Genomic DNA, 6,122 nt, shown 5'->3' on the forward strand with positions numbered 1-6,122 from the left:
CATCGTATCAAGCAAAATCTTCCCGATCCTAATATCCCTATTCCCGAACCAATTATACAACCAGAGATGGCCAAAGGGCCGTATAACCGTCCTCTAAAATACTATGCCATCTCTTCGCAGGATGAACCACATAATAGCATCGTTGCCCCTTCAATCGAGGCAAATAGTTTTGAACTAAAACCTTCATTATTGTCATCCGTACAGCAAAACCAATTTTCCGATAGTCCCACGGAGGACCCAAACATACATTTGTCAGTGCTTTTGCAATACGCAGACACAGTGAAAGTGAATGGTGTCAGCCCCGAAGCTATAAGATTACGTCTTTTCCCTCTCTCATTAAGAGATAAAGCTAGAGCTTGACTCCAGTCTCTACCATCTAACTATGTCACTACGTGGAACGAGTTGAATAAAGTTTTCTTAGCACAATATTTTCCACCTAGTAAGACGACTATGCTAAGAGCCCAAATAAATGGGTTTAAACAAAAAGATAACGAATCACTTTTTGAAGCTTGGGAGAGATACAAAGTTATTATGAGGCTTTGTCCACGTCACAATCTAGAAGAGTGGTTGATCATCCATACCTTTTACAACGGTCTCTTGTACAACACAAGATTGACAATAGACGCCACCACAGGTGGTGCACTAATGGATAAATCCTACAATGAGGCCTATCAACTTATCGAAAGTATGACCCAGAATCACTACCAATGGGGTAGCGAAAGAACCTCCGTAGAGAAACCTCCAACGAAAAGCGATATGTACGAAATAAGTAGTCTTGACCATGTCAATGCTAAGGTAGACGCTCTTACTCAAAAGATAGAAAACCTAACCATAACACCCGCATCCATCGTGGTTATCGTAGTTCCAAACTGCGTGGTATGCGGAGTTCCTGGACATGTTGCCCCTGAATGTCAACTTTTGACGGGAGTCTCCACAGACCAGGTGAACTATGCTCAAGGAAACCCTTACTCAAACACCTATAACCCAGGTTGGAAGAACCATCCGAACTTTTCGTACAAAAACAATAACGCATTGTATGCACCTAACCAAGCACCTGTTGTGCCACCAGGATATCATAAAGCTGCTACAAATGCTCCAAATGCTCCTAGGAAGTCAAACCTTGAAATAATGATGGAAAAATTCATAGCTACCTAAGCCCAAACAAATAAGGATTTCCTAAATCAAAACATACACACTAGTGAGAAAATCAAGCAGTTAGGAAACAAGGTAGACGCTTTAGCCACCCATAACAAAATGTTAAAAACACAAAATTTTGCAAGTGGCTCAACAACAAGCACCTACTGCTGCCCCTGCAGGCACATTTCCTGGACAGCCACAACCAAACCCGAAAGGTCATGTGAATGCTATTATACTGCGAAGTGGGACAGAACTAGACGGACCAACCGACCCTAGAATTCAAAACCCAACCATGCACCAAGACCCTGGTAAGGTAAATGAGAAGGAAGACAAACTAAAGGAAGATAAAAGCGAAGAGGCCATAGAGAAAGAAGGACCATATGTGCCTCCACCACTGTATAAACCTCTTATCCTATATCCTCAAAGACTTATTAAATCTAAAATCATATGGAAATTTAAGAAATTTGTAGAGCTTCTAAAACAATTGAATATCACAATACCCTTTACAGAAGCCATCACTCAAATGCCCTCATATGCTAAGTTTCTTAAACATATCTTATCTAACAAGAAGAATATTGAGGATAATGAAACTGTTACACTTACTGCTGAGTGTAGCGCTATAATACAAAACAATATGCCTCATAAGCTGAAAGACCCAGGGAGTTTCTCCATACCCTGTGTAATCGGAAAGTTTGTCATAGACAAAGCTCTATGCGACTTAGGAGCCAGTATTAGCTTAATGCCCTTGTCCATATGTGAAAGGCTTAAAATTGGAGAACTAAGACCTACTAGGATGTCCGTGCAACTTGCAGATCGTTCTGTTAAATTTCCCGTAGGTATGTTAGAGAACGTTTTGGTACGCATAGGTCAGTTCTATATTCCTACTGATTTCATAATCAATGATATAAAAGAGGATTCGAATATCCCCATCATATTAGGAAGACCATTCTTAGCCACTGCCGGAGCTATTATAGATGTTAAGTAAGGCAAGCTAACCTTTGAAGTTGATGAGGAAAACGTCGATTTTATTTTGATGCAATTCTTAAAGGCACCAGCTATAGACGATACATGTTGCCTACTGGATGTCATGGCGAATGTGTAAGAGAAATGGAGAATGAACAAACTTCATACTCCGAAATACTAGAGATTCCAAGGCCTCCTACTTTTGAAGATGAAAATTGGAGTAGGGAATACCAAGATGATAGCCTAAGCGAATGTCTAGCACTAACGCCCATGCCTTGCCCAAAGAAACCAACCTTAGAACTTAAAACGCTACCCAAAAATCTAAGGTACGAATTCCTAGACACTGAACTCGAGCGACCTATAATAGTTAATGCAGACTTAGGGCAGATAGAAACCGAAAAGCTTCTACATGTTTTAAAGAAATAATCAACTGCTTTAGGCTACAATATCTCAGATCTAAAAGGAATAAGCCCTTCCATATGCATGCATCGCATTATGCTAGAGGAAGACAGAAAGACCTCTAGAGAACATCAAAGGAGGATAAATCCCATTCTGAGCGATGTAGTAAAGAAAGAAGTGCAAAAGCTGCTAGAAGCAGGGATCATCTACCCAATATTAGATAGTCAATGGGTCAACCCAATACATGTTGTACCGAATAAGGGAGGTGTCACAATTGTTAATAATGAAATAGGCGAATCTATAACACAAAGAGTGGTAACTGGAAGTAGAATGTGCATTGATTATAGAAAATTAAACAAAGCTACTCGAAAGGATCATTTTCCTTTACCGTTTATTGACCAAATGCTTGAACGATTGGTTAAGCATTCTCACCTCTGCTATTTAGACGGTTATTCAGGATTTTTCGAAATTCCTATTCATCCTGACGACCAAGAGAAAACAACCTTCACATGCCCCTATGGTACGTTCGCCTATCGATGAATGTTGTTTGGACTATGTAATGCTCCTGCAACATTCCAAAGATACATGATGTTAATTTTCGCTGATTTTATCGACGACATCATGGAAGTCTTTATGGATGATTTCTCTGTTTGTGGGCAAAGCTTTGAAGGATGTTTATCGAATCTTGAAATGGTACTTAAAAGATGCGTAAAAGTGAACCTCGTGTTAAACTGGGAAAAATGCTATTTCATGGTCCGACAAGAATCGTACTCGGACACATAATGTGTGATAAGGGGATTGAAGTTGACAAGGCTAAAATAGAAGTTATTGAAAACCTTCAACCTCCGAAAACCGTAAGAGAAATACGAAGTTTCTTAGGACACGTCGGTTTCTACCGGCGATTCATTAAAGATTTCTCAAAAATCACCAAACCACTGACTGGCTTATTGATGGAAGAAGATGAATTCATCTTTGACGACAAATGCATAACAGCGTTTGAAAAATTGAAAACAACTCTTATCACTGCACCTATCATGCAACCGCCCGATTGGAGATTACCGTTTGAAATCATGTGTGACGCTAGTGACTATGCTGTAGGTGCAGTCTTAGGACAAAGAAGGGATAACAAACTTCATGCAATATACTACGTAAGTAGAACCATAGATCCTTTGTAGATGAACTACGCCACCATAGAAAAGAAACTTTTAGCTATCGTGTTCGCCTTGGATAAATTTTGTTCTTACCTAGTAGGAGCGAAGATAATTATCTATACCGATCATGCCGCAATTAGGTACCTGTTAAGTAAAAAGGACGCTAAACCAAGACTCCTAAGTTGGATTTTACTCCTAAAAGAGTTTGATCTAGAGATCAAAGATAAGAGGGGCATTGAAAACGTCATGGCTGATCACTTGTCAAGAATGGAAGGTATTGAACCTGAACAAGTGCCTATAAATGAAGATTTCCCTTATGAACGACTCATAGCCCAGTTGAAAAGTAATACAACTAAATGTGCATTAAACTATAAGGATACCGAAACAAACGAGGTAGTGGAAGCAATTTACACTAAAACCACACTGTCGTGGTATGCGGAATTCAACTACTTAGCAGCTGGGGTGCTTCCACCAGACTTGACTTACCAACAAAAGAATAAATTCTTCCACGATCTTAAACAATACTATTGGGATGAGCCTCTGCTTTTCAAAAGAGGCGCCGATGGTATCTTCCGTCGATGTGTCCCCAAAGATGAGGTAGAAAATATAATCTCCCACTATCATTATGCTCCCTATGGAGGACATGCTAGCACCTCAAATACTTGCGCCAATATCTTGCAAGCCGTCCTCTTTTGGCCGACTATGTGGAAAGATGTCCACATCGCAATCATAAATTGCGACCGGTGCCAACGCACTGGCAATATCTCTAGACGCGACGAAATGCCACTTAAAGGCATTTTGGAAGTAGAAGTCTTCGACATGTGGGAAATTGATTTCATGGGATCATTCCCATCTTCTTTTGGTAATAAGTACATACTCATTGTGGTCGATTACGTATCAAAATGGATTGATGCTATATCCTCTCCAACAAATGACACACGAGTGGTAATTAGACTCTTTAAGCATATAATTTTCCCTAGATTCGGCGTGTCGAGACTTGTCATCAGTGATGGTGGCTCCCATTTCATTTCAAAGATTTTTGAAAAGCTATTACTGAAATATGGAGTCCGGCACCGCGTGGCTGTTGGTGTAAGCCCTAGAGGCCAATTCTTTTGGTACTTGTATCAAATTATTTATTAATAATAAAAGGCATTTTCTTTATTATGGTTGATTAATAAAGTCCCTCGAATAGATAGTCCGTTTAATGTATTAAGTGTGACTTAATCATGAGAGCACATTAAACATAAGGACACTATTCTTAAAGTATCCGTAGTCAAGCTTTAGTGTGATGTGGGATAATATTAAAGCATTAAGACTATTATATTTGTAGACTGATGATCCCATCTCATGGATCATGGATAAAGAGTTATCAAGTCTTAAACATAGGTATGAATATTAGGAATAATATTTATACCGGATTGACCCGCTATGAGAATACTATATAGAAAGTTATGCAAAGTGTCATAATTTATTCTCATGGTGATAATAGTGTATACCACTCTTCGACCTGAAACCACTATGGATCCTAGATGTAGAGTCGAGTGCTTTATTGTTGATCCAACATTGTCCGTAACTGGATAACCATAAAGACAGTTGATGGGTACTCCACAAAGCATGCTGAGGGACATGAGTGTCCTCGATGGAATTTGCCCATCCTGTGTAACAGGATAAATGCCTATGAGCCCAATATTGAACTGGACAAGGATGACACGGTCTATACCTTGTGTTCAATATAGACATAAGGGCAAAGGGGTAATTATACGCATAATTATTATCACAGGAGGTTTTGTCAGATCACATGACATTTTCGTGTCTTGGGTAGCATTGATGTGTTGCTAGATACAGCTCACTGTTTATTATGTTAAATGCGTGATTTAATATAATTGCCAACGTCGCGAAAACCTACAGGGTCACACACAAAGGACGGATTGATGAGAGATAGAGTAACTAAGGAACATCGTAAGGTACGATGCACTTAAGTGGAATACGAAATATGGTAAGGTACCAAATACTTAAGTGATTTTGGCATATTATGAGATATGGGCCAAAATACACTTAAGTGGGCTTTTTAGTTTGAAGCCCACACAAGTGGTTCTATAAATAGAACCCTTGGGTAGAAGCATTGTCACTCCACTCAGACTGAGATTCAAGTGAAGACTTGTAATTTCGTTTCCCTCTCTCTCTCACTCAAAGCCTTCATTCGTACCAGCTAGCACTGAGATTGAAGGAACCCGTTCGTGTGGACTGAGTAGAGACGTTGTCATCGTTAAACGTTCGTGATCGCTCAGTGGATTTGTATCCAAGGTTTTGATCGTTACAAGAGATCTGCACCAAAGGTTTGAATCGCCACAAGAGGTAACGATTCTATCACTGATCATGCCCATTCGTAAGGATCACTAAATGGAGAAATTTTAAAATCCCGCTGCGCCTTGGATGGCAATTCTCCATCAGTGGCAACACCCTATCACCCAC

The 6,122-nt window shown here is 39.7% G+C and overlaps 1 non-coding gene across 1 annotated transcript; it reads right to left on the minus strand.

Moving 5' to 3' along the window:
• Nucleotides 1-450: 450 nt before the first annotated feature.
• LOC127124221 (small nucleolar RNA R71) lies at nucleotides 451-557 on the minus strand. The gene has a single exon (XR_007803843.1). It is a non-coding gene; the product is annotated as a small nucleolar RNA R71 (small nucleolar RNA).
• Nucleotides 558-6,122: the final 5,565 nt, after the last annotated feature.

Source organism: Lathyrus oleraceus, chromosome 2 (assembly GCF_024323335.1).
Source record: "Lathyrus oleraceus cultivar Zhongwan6 chromosome 2, CAAS_Psat_ZW6_1.0, whole genome shotgun sequence".
Taxonomy (NCBI): domain Eukaryota; kingdom Viridiplantae; phylum Streptophyta; class Magnoliopsida; order Fabales; family Fabaceae; genus Lathyrus; species Lathyrus oleraceus.